The sequence below is a fragment of the Anoplopoma fimbria genome, chromosome 3 (assembly GCF_027596085.1).
Source record: "Anoplopoma fimbria isolate UVic2021 breed Golden Eagle Sablefish chromosome 3, Afim_UVic_2022, whole genome shotgun sequence".
Lineage (NCBI taxonomy): Eukaryota > Metazoa > Chordata > Actinopteri > Perciformes > Anoplopomatidae > Anoplopoma > Anoplopoma fimbria.
This window is the reverse complement of record NC_072451.1, coordinates 4,269,435-4,287,230: the sequence shown is the minus strand read 5'-3', so window position 1 is coordinate 4,287,230 and position 17,796 is coordinate 4,269,435. Positions and strand designations below refer to the sequence as shown.

The 17,796-nt window shown below is 39.5% G+C and overlaps 1 protein-coding gene across 1 annotated transcript in view; it reads left to right on the top strand.

The window, feature by feature from the left end:
* LOC129117100 (contactin-associated protein-like 4) overlaps positions 1 to 17,796 on the top strand; it is a 97,182-nt gene that overhangs the window by 411 nt on the left and 78,975 nt on the right.

The window sequence follows — 17,796 nt, the reverse complement described above, 5'->3', positions numbered from 1 at the left end:
TGCAACCTCCTCACCTTGTTTCATTTATTTGACTCTACTTTAAGCTCCTGTATATATAAGCGTTGCATTCTAGGATGCTGCTGCACAAAGAATGTGCTTGATTCACTGCACAGCTGAGATGTTTGGCAGTGAAAGGTCTCAGCTGTGTGTTTGTATCCTCTGAGGGCTAAAAAAGAAGCACTGTCGCCACTATTCAGAAGCCAGTTAATCCACTGTGTGCATAAAACAAGGTTATCTGTTTTCTTTCTGGTTAATTTGGTGCTCAGTGCAGCATGATGAGCATCCTGGGACCGAGCCACGTCTGTGCACACGCATATATATATACTCCAAAGAGCAAGCCAGAGCGTGAAGGTGTGTGTGTGTGTGTGTGTGTGAGAGAAAATAAAGGTTGTATGCAGGTTAGGGATGTTGGTCTGGGACTGAGAGGTTGCTGGTTTCATTCTGCAAATGAAGAAATGCCATTTTCTTCATTTTCTTCATTCAAGTGTGGTTGATGTTTTACATTGAGGCAGTTTGCAGGTCTGAAGCTGTGTCAGTGTGTGAATATGAAGTGGGGTGTTTCTGTAACGAGAGAGGAGGAGAGAGAGAAAGGTAGGAGAGAGAGCGCAGTGATGTATGCCTCTCTGTAGTCGAAACAGATGGTGGAAAAAGTCCTCCATCCCTCCACTGTTTCGCTCCCCTCTTCCACGGCACAATGGTCCCGTGTGCGTTTGTTTCTCGTCCTCTTTTCTCTTCTTTATTCACCTGTGTTTGCCTTTTTTTTTCTCTCGGCTTCGCTGCCTTTGCTGTTAAAGATAATGTTAGGTGTGCAGAATGCCATTTTCCCCATCTTCCTCCTCTCTCTACCTGGCCTCTCATCTGCTTCTGCGTCTTTCTTTTATCACACCCAGCTGTATTGTCTTTCAACCTGTTAAACCCCCCACAGGTAATATATGAAACTCATGCTGTGCAGTCAAAACTAAAACCTCAAGTTCAAGTGGAGGGGAATCTGTCAGGCTGAATTCCTTCTGAATTAATGTTTGAAACGATTCACACAAAATATTCCCCAATTTCTCACCTCAGCATAATTGTACAAAAAGTGTTCTTGAGTCTGAACTTGCTGCTGCAGTACAACTTTACAACAGTTGGGCTGTAAGATAATGAGACAATGAGAGAGACAGTTAGACAGATGGATGAATGAGGAGATGAGTGAGGAGGAGACAAGAGTCTAATGAAGGCAACGTATTCAGTTAGAGTAAAGTCCCTCATCCTAACATCTACAGTCTCTCTAAAGCATTTGATTCTCTTTGTCTTCCCTCCTGCTGTTCCTCCTCGGCTGTTTCTGTCTCAGATCTGCTGCAAACTTTTAGTCCTCTCCTTTCTGGCTCATTTTTCCTCTTCCTGTTGTTTTCTGTCAGCTTCTTTTCCTCCTCTTTCCTCCCGATACATTTGTCTTCATTTCTGTTCATGCCCACTACCTTTCTCTTTCCTCTCTTCTACGTGGATCTCAGCCCTCCTGCTGCTGTGGAGCTCTTTCTTCCCAATTCTTCCTCTTTTCCCTCCTCCATCCTTTCTACCTTTATATCTATGTATTTTTTGTATTCCTGTTTCATGTCCATATCCCTCAATCTTTCTCTGCATGTATTCTCTTTCCTGCTGCTCACTTCCGCGTTCCACCATCTGAAGGTGTTTACATTTGGTTTCAGCTGATATGGTTACTGTTAAAACTTATAGCTACCAGTATTTAACATATTTACATCTTTTCTATTTGTATATCAGGCAAAAAAAACTTCCCCTGAGAGAGAATGTCTCGTTCTTACTTTGATACACTTTATTTAAAGGCGCTAACTCGTATATTCAGAGCATTAAATAGCAGCAAACAAATTGCTACGTAAAGATAAAGTGGAGTTTAACACTGGTATCGGCCCTTAAGTATCAGTTTCTGTTTTGTTCAGTGTGGTGGCTGCTGTTCTTATGCTTCCTCTTTAGTTTTGGTTTGTCTTTCTTTGCCTCGATCGTTCTCTCTCTCTCTCTCTCTCTCTCTCTCTCTCTCTCTCTCTTTGTCTCTCTGTCTATGTGTTTATCTCGCCCGGCCTGACCCAGCAGCACACTCATCATGCACAGACCATAAACCTCAGCAGCAAGTTAGGACTGCAGTGGTTGATAGATCCCAGCCGTGGGTTTCAGACTTAGCTTCACAGTCTGACCCCCCCCACCACCCCCCTGCAGACAGCTCACTGTTCATTACGGAGGTGGTACTAAATGACAACAAAGTAGAAATACATATTTTAGCAGCCACAGATGGCGCCCTGATGACTCCTTAGCCGGAGCAGCGAAGGAGCGAGTCACTAGTGATGAGATTCATGGAAGTCAGTGTGTGAAACAAGCTACCCCGCAGGGCGCTAAAGTCACTCTGCGTTTAATCGCCTTCCAATATTACAGCATGAGAGAGTCGCTGTGTGGTTAGCAGCTCTGAGACCAGCGGCCAAGTTACTTCCATGTAAACAAAAAAAATATGCCTTTGAGCTGCCAGAAACAGTGATTTGCCTATTTTACTCAAGTGTGCTGCAGGTTAGTTTAGACGTTCAAGGAACAATGTGAGGTTTTCTTTACACTTCTTTTCTCTGAGGAAAATACAAAATGATTCCTTAAAGGTTTGAAAAAAACTATGAGCAAATGTGACTCATGGTCGTAGTAGTTCAACCTTGTGTTTTGGTTTATGTAAAATAAACACGGTGACATTTAAGAATAGGTTGGCTGGGCAGCAGCAGCTCCGGTTGGCCATTAATCAAAGTGTTGGTGGGTTTGATCCCCGGCTCCTCCTGTCCAAATGTTGAAGTGTCCTTCAGCAGAACTCAACCTTAAGGTGCTCCTAAGAAGGACAAGCATCTGCTGAATGTAAAAACAAGTGTATGCCTGTTCTGTTGTGGGGGTGAATGTGCTTTATGGGAAAAGTAGGACTTTTCGCTGAATGTGAAAAGTAGTTTGTTGTCGTGTTGGGAGTTAATGCATTACAAAAATGACTAATTATTGGAGAGATCTATGAGATTGAACGTCCTCTCTTTGTGGATATTTCCTTTTCTGTTTTTCTAACTTTAGGCATTCACACCTAACAGTCTGCTGAGGGATGCAGGGTCAGGTTTTGAATTAAAGACCTTTTTAATACCAAATATAATGCTACTTAACACCTTTCTCACAATCATAGGGCCCAAAATATGAAAATATAATGGAAAACCAGTCGGGTTGATTTGGACTATAATTCTTAAATATTAGACCACTTTATTCCTGATGACGTAATTAATTAAATGAATGCAAACTGCACCTGAATAAGCAAAATAAGAAAAAATGAAAGATGAGGTAACTAGATTACATTTTTGTGTACTATAGCTAACTGTAGTGACAATGTTTTTCTTAAGGTCTGATGGTTCACAGCTTCCCCTGGAAAAAATGGGTTTCAGAGCGCTGTTGTCGCTGTTTATGTCCCATGAGTGTACATTTAAATTGTTTTAATGGAGATGCCGACTGTCATAGATTTTGTATTGTAAGATTTAAATCATGGAATTGAATCAAAACGAGTCTGAATACAGCAGACCTTCCCTGGATAACAATAGTGATGCCATTAGAGGTTTCTTTCATTAGAAGTTTCTTTCATTAGAGACGGCTGTGTTTCTTCTTTCTTTACTGTTTATTGCTTCTTAGCTGTGTCTCTAATTGTGCCCTTTAGAAAGTTTTGTCGTCGTATAACTTGTTTTGTTCTGATTTAGTTCACGGTTCCTCCGAGCACCGCAGTACTTTGAATTCAGGTCTGTATTAATTACTGGATTTAATTAGCTTTGCTGTATTGTTAGCTGGTGCTTTTCCTCTGATGCCTTTAGAAATCCTCCTGATCCTTTGGTTACTTTGCGTTTACTACTGCTTCTGATCTGAACACGTATACAAGCCTGCTGTGTTTCAAACACTTCAGCCTTGAGCCTGCTGTGATGCAAGAAGACAGTACTGTCTTTGGTTATGACTCATTAGGCTGCAGAAAACTTTTACTTTTTCTTTATATTTTACTTTTTCACTATTTTATCTCAGACATAATGCTTTCTCAAGCTTTTAACCACATGCTTAAAAACTAAAGCTTAAGGCTACTGTACTGTCTCACTGTTTTATGAGACAGTTCCATAACCAGTTAGAAGTTAAGTGTAGTAACTTTGATTCTTACACTTTACACCTTGAAAAAGTGTGGAAAGACCAAAGTGTCCTTACTGATAACAAATCCCCTCACTCTCAAGGTATACAATTCACATTTGGTCCTCTTAAAGAATGTACAATTATCTTCAAGAAAGAATAATTGCTGTTAACTTTACGCACAAGTCTGCAACTGATAGAATTTTTCTCTGTGTGTGTTGACTATATATATGTTGAAATCTTCATGGCAGTTTATAATAACTAAATCAAATTGCTCTGATGAAATACCTTCGAACTAACGCCTGCTGTTTCATCAAATCCATCAGTGAAGTTCGATGAATACTTTTCTAATGTGTTAAGAGTCTAAAGTCACTTACACTTAATTTCCCAGAATGCCTCCTCCTTCTCAGCATATTGTTCTCTGGTGTGCAGTATATGTGTAGGTGGATGGAGTGGTGGTGATAAAGTAATGAGCTTCCTATAGAGGAAAAGAAAGTATGATAGAGAAAGAAAGAACAATGTCACAGCGGGCTGTTAGTTGTTTATATTATAATAAGGCTTTAGAAGTGGCTCCTGTGGGTGCAAAATTGGTCCCCCACCTCTTCAATTATGGTTTTCTTTGCATGTGACTGCTGAACACTGGTACAGAAATTGAGGATTCTTGAAAGAAGCTCTTGCTGGTAAATTGTGTGGAGTTAAACTTAAAATTAAAGGTGTTCTGAAACGAAATTGAGAAAGCCAGATAGAGCTAACAGTGTTAACAGTGTCATTAAACAATGAGGTTACTATAACCCATGTAAGGTTTGTAAGTACCCTAGGGGTTATTTCATTAAACAGATGTAAAGAATGAAGTCGTTATTGACTGAGGAGGATTCAGGATGGATCGATTTAAAGAGAAGACTTGTGTGAGAAAGAAAGCGAATGAGAAGATGTGAGGAAATTAAACTTTAATGTTCCTTGTGTGGGAGGAAATGGGTCATTGCAGCTGGGAAAAGATAAACAACACACACACAAAGTCTAAAAACGTAACAAATCCCCCCAAATACTTCACAATGGATGCAAAAGTGTTCAACTCGTACGTTAGTTGTTAAAGAAGGGGAAGGACGGGGGACTGAGACTGTTACCTGATTAGACAAGTACAAGGGCAACAATGATAATGATATTGCTGAATTGAGGATGAATCAATACTTAGCAGATTAACAATGACCTCTTCATCAGTAGCAGATGGGCAGATAAATACACAGACATTTTACAGCATTTAAGAAAGTAAATCACAGTTGAGGGTTTTGGTCTTGAGAGGAACGATGAAATGAAAAGTCATCAGAAGCTGCAGAGAGCCAAATTAAAACATTATCGTCTTGATGGAAAAGCTTTCATACCCGAAGGGGATTCTGACATTTAAAAAGCCATAACCAAAAACAAACACAGCTCCCTGAAACCAATAAGGTGTCCTTCAGCCGTTTATTCCCAAAAGGAGCCCACCTATAGTACATCATTCACTTAATAATCGTCCACGCCGACTTTGCTCTCCACATTTCATTTGTTTCTAGAGCTCGGGGCAAGGTCTGGCTGAAGCTGTTTATCAGAGTGAAATGAGGGCGCTGAAATACCTCCTGAGAGGTTTGATATTTGTGTTTCTACTCCCACAATAATTCAGCATCTGAGCAGCAGGGCTTAAATCACTTCTGTAAGTGGAGCTGCTTTTTATAAGACACACTCTATATATATATTTGTTTTATCTGCTAAAATGTCCATATTAGGTGTGACAAATCAAAACAATGAAATATGAACTTTCTCCTGAACAGCAGTGAATAAAAGAAAGATGCTGCACTCAAGTGTCTGCAGAAAAAGATTTCTCCAGAATCTGTATGTTTTGTATGATTAGGTTAATCATTTGAATAGCTCTCCCTAGCGTCTAAAACAGAGTTTCGGGTTTCTGTAAGCTAATCTTGTCTCTACAATATTTTCTTTTCCTTGGTGGATACATTAACAGTTCACTTCTTTGTGTCGGTTCAGCAGCAGCACTAACGAACAGCCCGAAGCTAAATCCACAACGATTCAATTCTATATCAACATTCAAATGCTGCACAGTTTATTTTAATATGTTTAATCCCCATATTTCTGCACAGTTGCGATAAAGATCAGGCTACAATAATATTATTAGTATTTTACCATTTGTAGAATTTAATTCCAATGGTGGCTGCGTAGGACAGAGACTTGTGTGATCCAAACATTTATAATATCTTAACAGCGTTGTAAAGTCAAAAGGTCAACATTTTTTGAAAAAAGATAGATGTAATCATTTCCAAAATGAACATGTTTTTATGTAACGAAATATTCTTCCGCAATCCATTTTTGTTGTCATTTAGCCTTTCAAAAGCAACATTTTCACTGTGCTCTCCTGTTTGCTGAACATAAACGAGGCACGCGCCTGTTTTATTCGGTCAGTCACTGTTAATAAATTCAATAACAATTTTTTTTGGGGGTGATGACCTTTTAGAATAAAAGGACAGTCATTTAAAGCTGTAGAAACCTCAATAAAAAGCTTTGAATGTTAAAAAACGGACATTCCTACAGCCCTAGAGGTTGGTCTGAAGTCATTCCTGAGAGAAGTGTAGCTGATGAACCATCGAGCTGCTGTTAAAACGTTCAATGATAAACTCACTCAACCTCTCATTTCACCACCTATGCTGACAAATGTCACCTGAAATGTTAGCTGATTAAAGTTAAAACTGTATTTTTACGTAAGAACAGAAAGAACATCTGCTTAACATGCTCTCTGGGTGTTAAAAGAGAAAAACTGCAAGACTTTATCAGATTGTATTCATGTGGGAACAATATACATTTATGATTCTTGTCTCAGTCGTATATTGTTTAATATAAAGACCTGTAGTTGAACTTCTTGAGACTAGTTACCTTTTAAAGAGCAATCACATTATCAGTCAGAAAAAGGCAATTTTCCCAGTATTCATCTTTAAGCATTCTTTCTCTCTCTCAGTCTTCCTTGAGGTGTTTATCTCCCCTCTGAGCTGATTTAGAGCCACTGGAGTGTGTGCTATAATCATAGCCTGATGGCAGATAATCTGAAGGAACACTAAATGACTTTTAATCCAAGCCTAATGACAGATAATACCTCTACACTCCTACGTGTCTGCGTGCTGATTTGCATTTTCGCCCTCGTCCCTGGGCGTTTTAAATGACGTTGACTCACTTGAGAAACCACTTTACCAGTCCGTCCTCAAGTTTCTAAACTTACAACTAAAGAAATTTCAACTTGGAGGTCAGTTTACTTTCTTAGTCCTGCTTGAAAGTCTGTGAGTCAGTTGAAATTCATTCATATTCAGACAGCCTCTTCCCCGTTGTTCTGTGATTAAACTTCATGAGGGCTGACATGACGGACAGGCAATCACATTTTCTGTGCCGTGAACTTGCTGACCAGTGTCTCTGTTAATTAGTCTGTAAAATCTGCGTGGTTTGGTTATTTACATGGCTGTTGAAGGAACGGTTTGATTATTCCGCTGCTGCAGACCGTGGAGGGATTTATTACGAGTTACAGTAAATTATTGAGATGCTGGAGGCTGAACGGCAAAATCCGTGGGTGTTATTAGTCACCCATTGAAGGCAATTCGTTGCCTTAAGAAAGAGTTGGTTATTTAAACTGTGGAGGCTCCGGGGGAATATTAGAGGTGCTTGATTAAATCTCTGAGCTCATGAATTATCCCTCATCTGCTCCAGGATTAATGTGCTGAAGGAAATGCTGAGGATGGAGAGTGTGAACCAGGGCTTGTCTCGTGGGAATTTATTGCTTCTCAGTGAATTGCTTGTTTGCACTGAGAAGAACAAAGCCCCATTTACAGGTTGGTGTTCAGGGAACTTCTCAGCAAACCTCCCGGTCCTTTATGATTCATGGGAGGGCAGCATCAGCGAGAGCCGGGATGAGGAAGAGGGGAAGTAGCCGAGGATAAATTCCCTTTCATATTTCTTCTTTAGTGTCATTTATGGAAATGAGTGCAGGCACAATGGAGCCATGAACGGGACCTGATGAAGTCAAGGTTACGGGATGTGGAGCCACCAGTCATGAATCTGGATTTATTAACCCAGGAACAGGTAGTTAAGTGAGGAGCTGACAGAGGACTGCAGTCCGTCCGTTTGATATTGGAACCTGCTGGACTGTGTTTGTTCGAGGCCGTCCCCAGAAGGAGTCTGTCTCCTCAAAAAATATGAAGCCATTCATCACATGGCGCTGGCGTCATCAAAGACGGCTTGCCTCAAATATCGGCTTTCATCTGCTGAGGTCATGATACTCCGTCACTCCGAGACAGTAGACCCGAACGACAAATGGATTTCACACTTACAACTCTATTTACGCCAGCAGATACATTAGTTATGATGTTGTAATTGGATATTTTACTGGGGACATTAAACTTAACATAACTGCATTATTTATCGAGGTCAATGTGCTCTTTCAGTCTCTTTTTTTATTACTGTGGATTAGCATTTCACGAGGAACAGATTGTCTTTACGAAAGGAAAGTCTTATTTCACAGAATGATCAATGGGGAGCTAGCATGGGAAGTTCAAATCAAACTTCAAGTTAGATAGCTTGTATGAAAAGTTAAAACTTTGGTCTCGGGGGGGGTGGTAGAGAAAAGTTTAGCCAGTTTAATCATTATCATTAAGATTTATTCGTATACAAAGTTAAACATTCTACCTCACGGAATGTCAGAAGATAAATAGTGGAAGCATCATAATATATAAAATGATAATAATATTTTTTTCTTTTGTGTTGTCCATCACATTTCAAAACCCAAGTCACAAAGTTCTCCACACAAGGCAACTAATTAAAATATATAAATTATAAGTTACATTTCTTTTTTTTTAAATGCTCTGTTGTGCGTGCGAAAAGTGACCATAGAAGTTCTGTACAAAATGAAGAAAAGGAGAGCTAGGACGGGAAACTTCAAAGTCTGGCTCATTTCTCACCTCAACACGACCAATCACTGCATGAAGTGAGTGTCAGATTGCTCGGGGAGCAATCTTCTACCCCCAATTCGGAGGTTTCCGATGGGTAAAGGTTTAGTCGGACATACTGAGTTAGTAGATTCTGAGAGTTTTCCGTTTTTCTCTTTCGTGTATTTTTATGAACCCTGTGGCCATGAATCTGCAGCGACTGCTGATGAGAAGATGCAGGACCGCTCAGTTTGTATTAGAGAGGAGGACAGAGCTGAGTCAGTGGCCATTAAAGACGGAAGTCGGCTGAATGTCAACACAACAAGACGGAGTTTAATCTGAGCAAAGCACTAAGGTGAAAACGAGGAGGAGGAGGAGGAGGAGGGTAGGAGAGGAGGAAAGAAGTGGAGGAAGAGCCGTATAAAGTATGAGAGGATAAAGTTTAGGGGTCAGAGTCTGCAGGCTGTCTGGTAGCTGTATTCCCTCTGTGTGTTTCTCACAACTGCAGTGACATTTGCTGCTGCCTTTCCCATTTTACCCCTGAGTGACTTTGCTGTGTGTGTGTGTGTGTGTGTGTGTGTGTGTGTGTGTGTGTGTGTGTGTGTGTGTGTGTGTGTGTGTGTGTGTGTGTGTGTGTGTGTGTGTGTGTGTGTGTGTGTGTGTGTGTGTGTGTGGTGTGTGGTGTGTGTGTGTGTGTGTGTGTGTGTGTGTGTGTGTATACGGGCCACCATCTGCTTTCTGGACGCACAGCCTCACATCTTTGAGATGATTTGAAGCAGGAGGAGGAGGAGGAGGAGGAGGAGGAGGAGGAGGAGGAGGAGGAGGAGGATGACAGGGAGGACAGCAGGTATGATGGAACGTGAGAAGAGGAGACAGGGACAGAAGTGAGTGAGAGAGGAAGAAAACGAGGAGAGGAATGTAAAAGAGTGTTGAAGATAGTGGAAAGGAGGGAGAGAAAAAAGAGGAAGAGGAGGATTAGGGCGAGAGGAGGAACGAGGATGAGTAGCTAATAGTTTCCCCTGTCTGTTTCCCTGCTGTGACATTCTCAACTGCTTCTACAATTTCACCACCCGCTGGCTTTTGAGGGAGTGTGTGTGTTCATGTTCAGCTCCGGGAGTACTGACTTTCTGCACGACTGCACTCGTATAAATATTAATGCCTTGTCAAAAAGTGAAAGTTTAAGGAACAGCTTCTATTGGTTGGATCTGTCAGTGTCAGTACAGCCTACTTTTAAAGAATTACTATGGAATAAACTTCAGTTCCAAGAAGCTTTGACTAAATTCAAATGATCATGAGCTTGATGAGGTTATTAAAAGGATGCAAGCTAGTTCAAACCAATCAATATGTATTTATTAGCAATGGATCAAATGGTTATGCGTTACTTGAAAGATGTCACCACTAGGGTTGTAAAGGGTCTGTACATTTCCAGAAATTTTCCAAGGGATGTTAAGCTCGGGAGTTTTGGAAATGTGACACAATTTTGATTTACAAATCTTACCTTTTAACTTATTTGGGGAGGAATTACACATAAAAAAAAGTAATACTATGGAATGTTTTGGTTAAATGTATGCATGTTTAATCAAACTGTAACCACGCATTGCATTCTGCCGTCACATGCAAAGCGCCGATTCATGCAAATGCAAATGCGACTACGGCTTTTTCCAAGCAGTGTGGGATGCTGGGATACATTGTTTACAATCTCTCGCTGTTTTGCTAATGCATAGCTAAGCATTTATTGTTTTTTGAAACCTATGGAGGACATTTTGAAAGACTTCACTGAACACATCTTCCACACCAAATGTTTTTTACCTGTTTTTCACCGTTATATCTCAACTGAAAAAGACAAACCTTTATTTTTACCCTAATTGGCAGTGTCTAAAATCTCTCCCTACTTGCTTACAGTGGAACATGGTAAGAAGTAACCATGGCATGTACACTACTTTTTCCTAACTATTCCACATATCAATGTACTGCAGACTATAGAGTGAACTATCAAGGGTCTATTACAGTGGTTCTCAACCTTTTTTCAGTGATGTACCCCCTGTGAAATACTTTTTTAGCCAAGTACCCCCCTAACCAGCGCAAAGCATTTGTTGGTTGAAAAAAAGATGTAATACTAAGCACCATCAGTGTCTGATTATTAAACTGTCAACACTGAAGATTGCATTGTGGCATTAAATTCAGTTTATGAACTTACACTTATTTATTAAATAACTATTTTTAAAGGATTTTTGAATGGATGCTAATTTTAAATATATATTTTTTTAAATCTCACGTACCCCCTGGAGTGCCTTCACGTACCCCCATTTGAGAACCACTGGTCTATTAGATAGGGAGTAGTTAATAAGTTATCGTGGGAGAAATTTCACACACAGCCTTTGTTATATCGGCGCTACATGAAACCGTTACCAGGATCGCCTGATGCTGGACCTCGTGGAGCAGAAAGCAGCTGCAGGAACGCTTCAGGTCTTGAGTGATCATATCACAGCAGAGTGATGAATATCTCACCCGGAGAAAGAAACAGCAAAGAAAATTACATTTCTGTGAATTATCAGCTCGGAGATAAACTACTTCAACCTTCAGGAAATAAAGATTACATTTAAGACAGACAGAGAACTAATGTGTGTAATACTGTTCTGTTCCTACAATCCTGCTCCCAAACCATCATCATCACCAACAGCGTCGTCTGACAGGAAGTTGAGAGTGTCTTTTGGTGTGAAGTGGTTTATCAGTTCTATCTGAACAGCTTGATTTATGCTTGATGCGAGTGTTAAAGTGATGTCACACCATCAGACACACCCTTTTTGTGGGAGTCCGTGTCCATCCAACATTTTCTAGATGCGAATGGCAGGAAACCGTGCGTGCAGGTACACTGCCCTTTACAGTTTGGGAGAATATTTGTGTTGGTATAAAAATCTGCGTCATCTCATATCCGTGCAGCAAAGAAAAGGTTAAAGGTGATAATTTAAAAAGAAACTTAATGTACCGAAATATCTTACGTTTGTTTTCTCCCAGTTTTTGTTACTGATCAATGAAGCCGGCTCCCTGATAAGCTATTTTAAAGGTAACGCTCGATATAGCTCACGCTTCTGTCGGTTTTGTCCATTACGATTGTTCTTTAAATATTTCCGTAATTGTGCATTTCTGTCTGTCAAAATGAACAAAAAATATATTTCAGCTTTAGCTAATTAGCTGAAATTAGTTTAGAGAGACATTGAAGTTTTTGGAAAGGCCAAAGCAATATCAGATCAAATATACATTTCCGTGTTAATTCTCAGTGCATGGCTGAACCCCCAATGTTCATTTTTTTAAAGAGATTGTACAAGAAGATGGAGAATAAGTTCCCCTTTTTTTAAAAAGAAATACTAGAAAAATAAAAAAGATAACTTTGTTCTTTCTTTAAGATTGAAGTAATAATGGGCGGAAAAAATCGATGGGTTGCAGCGAAAGTTTGATTTGTTATCTGGTGTAAATGTTGCGTTCTCTCTTTTTCTTTCCTGTAAAATGAAATTGGTGGATTTTTCAGATTGCAGAAGTTTTACTATCCATGCAACAGGCAGCTTCATCTCTTGGTACTAAAGTTTCACATCAGACATTTTCAAGAACAATCTGCTCAGAGGCAGATGTGTCCCCCAAGCTTTGACAGAAGATATTCACCACCATAGCTTATATTTCTGACCGATGCCCCTAATTGGAGTCTGTCACGACTTTTCCTCCAACTACCCCCCAATTACCCCGTCCTGTGAGGGTTTAGTATTTCAGTGTGAAAGTGCTGCATCAACGCTTCTCTCCACAACTTCTGGAATGGACAGAAACTCTCCTCTTAGTTAGTTAAAGGGGATAGCCTTTGTGTTTCCAGCCTCGGGAGAAGCTGAGCTCAGAGTGTTTGATCGGCAGGAGAAGATGGAGAACATCAAATAATCTGCAGAGAAGTTTTTTTAAAGAGCACTTATCTGCTAATGTCTCCCACGGGAGGACGTCTGTGGAGTAAAACTGTAGAAGCTTGGACTCCGGCTGCTGTTGTGGTTTAGTGAAAGTGTGAAGAACACACACACACACACACACACACACACACACACACACACACACACACACACACACACACACACACACACACACACACACACACACACACACACACACACACACACACATACAGACAGGGAGATAGCTCCATAGTTGTCTTTGGTCACAAAATCCTATATTTTCTCCTTTTGGAGCTGATATAAACTGTGTGTTATTGCAGTGGCAGTGCAGAGAGGTCTCCATGGACCAGCTGTTATGGTGAGGGTGTAAAGGACTTCGTCTGGGGTGTGATCTTCTTAGCTTGGCGGCTCCAATGGCTGCAGCTGGCCTCCAGTTACTGGAATCGTGTTTCTCCTCACCTTAACAAGATCAGTCAGATAGATCTTTTCTTCTTTCCCACAACCGTGGTTCATAGATTAGTGATGTTACGGAAGAGCTTTTAAATAAACGAGGTAAAGACGTGCAGTATTGCCTCGTGTTGTTGAATTGGAGCGGCCGCTGCAGTTTGGCGTAAGTAGATATAATGTAGATAAAAGAGCGGGACAAGCAGCCTGGTATCTGCTCTTTGATTATGTGAGTGTAGGATTTAAAGGTACATAAGTCAGGGCTAGACAATAAGGCTGGGCGATATGGCCTGGTAATGAAATATTCAATTTTTCACACTACACACAGTTTAGGATTTTAACCATTTTTTTCCCCTTAGTAGAAGAAGAGGTTTATGGCAGGTATCAATTATCACTGTCAGGTTTTATGGGATTATTCCACTAGATTTTGATTATACAGAAAATAATGATACTAATAATAATATATGATACTTACATGTATTGTTCAGCACGATAATCTTCACAAATGAACACCATATTTATGATTTTTGAAGTGAAATACAATCAGCAGAAGTAAAAAGCTAACTTGAGGCTTTAAAGGAACTACGCCACAGTCACATGATCGCGAGTATACACAACAAGGCTGAAAAGGAGGATTAGTCACTGTGATGACGTTTAGTATTGTCATTTAGACAACCACCGTTTTTATGACACCTAAAAGCTGTATTTAGAGAGTATTTACTGATGCATTTTATGTTGTAGAACAACATGTTGAAATCTCTTAACCCTTACATACTGTTCGGGTCAAATTTGACCCGTTTTGACATTTGACAGCTGTAAAAATCCCCTAAACGTCATTCTTTTAGCCTGAAATTTGATGACTTTTCCTAAAGTGACCCAAAATACACAAAAATAAAAATATTTTAAAATGTTATTTTTTATGTTTTTATGTCTTATTTAAAACAGGACATAATAATGTGTAATAGTACATGTTTTTCTCCAAAAACGAATGTTGTAAAACTTAAAAAATACACTCTCCCTGCTCTCTGAAACATTTATCATACATTTATTAATGATACATAGTCTATTTAGACATTCTAAATAGATCTGTAGTTTATAATTGGGTATAGACACTTACTATGGGGGAATTCTTGGTCTGGACCATACTGTGAAGGCATTAAATATGAACAGCATGTAAGGGTTAAACTCTTAAGCACAGACCTTATTTCAGGCATCTATCAAGAAATCTATTTAATAAACCCATTGACTTCAAGACAAGCAAACTGGAAGTGCAAAAATGCTGACTTCTGGGTTTTAGGACTTATTTCTGCAGCACTCTAAAGATCGCTTGCTTGCCTGTTGGATTTAATAGTAGTTAAGCACTAAAATGATACACTTAATATCACACAATCTGGCTTGTTCTGCTAAGCCTTCACGCCACAAATGAACCACACTAGAGAGGGTTTGGAAGTGGACAGAGATCCTCCTTTTAGTCTGTCTTTGTCCATTTGATTGGCCTGCACAAGAGTCTAAATAACCGCAGTTACACCAAACAAACAGAGTTCAAACCAAACAGGTCGGTTGTGAGAGCACCAATTTATTACATAAAGGTAAACTCCTCCACATGTTTTATCTCCTTTTTAAGACAACAGTGAAAGACCAGACTTGATAACCCAAATACCAGCCAAAACTATATCTGGCCTCAGGCCACAATGTAAGGATTATATTCATGTAGTGCTCAGCTGTAGCTTTACACTCAACATATTTCAGCAGTTGCAATTTTCCTATTGTCCCTATAAAAAAGACAAAATGGACAGTGTGCTTCTCCAACACTCATTTGCATAAAAACTGTTTGTAGTATAAGCTCCTCTACTGGTGCAATTTATAGTTTTCAATTTCATGAATCCCCAGTGTTTCCTTTTCTTAAATAAATTAGATTTTCCGAGGTGCTTGATGATGTGAATATCCTTGCGTCGAGTATTTTATTTGAATGACAGAACACAATTACATTTCTTGCCAAACTGTGTTTTCTTTTTTTTATTCCCCACAGAGACTTGTTGCTCTACTGCTCTCTATTAAGAGACATTTCCAGGCAAATATATATTCAAATTATTTACTTAGTGCAGCCAGTGAATTAGCAGATATTTTATTATACATATCTCCTCCTGGAGCCATCAGTACGAGTGATGTAGCCTGCAGCCTTCGCTCTTAATTTGCAAAATTCTGGCATTACAATTCGCAGTGAATGTTTTGGGGGCTTCAGCAGTGTTTGTACTGCACCCTGGTGAAAAAAAAAATCTTGTTTCTCAACAGCTTCTTTTAACTCTCTTGTCTGCGTTAATGTAAGCTGAACCTGGCGGTTTAGAAATGAAAAGGTTTTAAATGCTCCTCGTCGCTGTTTTTTTATTACTTCATATGGTTGATGTCTGTCTCCCCACACAGCCTCCCACATCGCTGCTCAGTGTGACGAGCCTCAGTGAGGAGGAGGAGGATTGTTCGTTCCTTTCAAAGGCAGCGGTAGATTAGTGTTGTGTGCATTAGGATGCTGGTTCGTATGAATATGTGTGGGCTGCATTCTTGCAGATTGTGCTTCACCTAATGATCTTGTTATCTGGTATTTTGTTGCCGGATAAGGGGTTGAAGGCCAGAAGGAATCGACATTATGCAGGAGCGTGTTTGACAGCTGGATGAAGAATTGGAGATGAGGAAAAAAATATTCCGGTTGTTGTTGTTGTTGTTAGCAGTGAGAAGTGCTGAGCGTCTCAGTCTGGAGGCTGTCAGACAGAAAGACAGGGAGGAAGCTAGTTCTTCAAAGCATTGTGGGATGTTAAACTCCTAGAAAACAATAAAATAACTGCTATAGGTTATATTTCCAGGTTTACAATAATGTATGAAATATCCTGAAACTTTTAATGATCTTTTCTGCTTCTTATATAGTGAAATGTGTTGTGTTTTTTTTTTCCATTTAACTTCAGTTTAAGGTGGGTTTGAAATTTAGACCATCATGTTCTACAACATGTTCTCATGACAGGTTGCTTTTCAGTGTATTATGAACTGATTACTGATATGATCTTTCTCTCTCTCTCACTATCTGGTTTGTTTGGCAGCTAAAAGTACTCGGTAAAGGTTAAAGACAGATCGCCTTCTTGGGTAAAACCAAAAAACCTGTAGTGATGGAAGAAAGTGTTACATGAACCCCAATATTCATACTCAAAATCACATGATTTGCACACCCAGCAGTGTTCCCCAACCTATCATTTAAAACATTTTGGATCAGTATAAAATAAAATACAATATTTCTGCCTTTACCACTTTGAGTCATTATTCATATGAACTCATGACAACATATGTTATTAATATAAATATGCCTTTTCTATGGGGAACCTCCATCACAACTGGCAGATGTGTTTCATTAAATACCAATATGTGCTACATTTCCACCCCTACAGTTCTTTATATTATTGTCCATATTGTATGTTTATAATTCCTAGCATATTTAAAGTAATCACATTTAATTATCTTAAACCATAGATGTAAACAGCTTTGCATGTCAATGATTCAGCTAAATAGAACTATTACACTGTGTAAAGGTTAAGTGGATGAATATTAATTGTAATCACAATGAGTATACTTATCTGCATGTGCCATGAATTGACAGTGAATTCAAAAAATGTACAAAAAAAGCTCATTTTCAGCTAACAAATCGGTTAAATAAGTCCTGTTTGGGACGCACTTATCCAACACACACTAAAGGGAAAGTTATTCTTTGTCTAAAGTGTTTTCTAAATGTGTGTTGTGGTTTAACAAGAGGAAGACGAAGCGAAGATGACATGCAGCTAATGTCCTCTGGAAGGCTCACGCCGAACCGTTGACCTTGTGGTTATATGGAATGTGTCGTAACCATTTAACTCAACCACTATCAAGTCACAGTTTGTAAAGTTTTTGTCTTGTTTACTAAGCGTTCCTATGTGAACCGTCTTGACTGTATCTGTGTATAGATAGAATTATATTATATATTAAGCTTTCAAAACTTAACCAAATGAGACGGAAGTGTGGGTCTTGTAGTTCATTTTTGTTGAAATAACTTTTACCGAGCATGAGGTGGCAACTCAGCATGCGTTTCATGACAGTGAGAAAACCTACTGTGCTATCAAGTTGAAGAAACAATACAAAGTATCTCAGCATCTTTGAAGCCCCCTCTGGTCAAACTGGAGGTAGAAGTTGTGCGGATTAGTAAAATGAACATTGACGTCTTCTGCTTGAGGATGATTGTTAGCGCTCTGGAGCAAAAACAACCGCTTGCTGGAGCCTCATTATCCCGCTTACTGCTACACGCTCTGAATGGA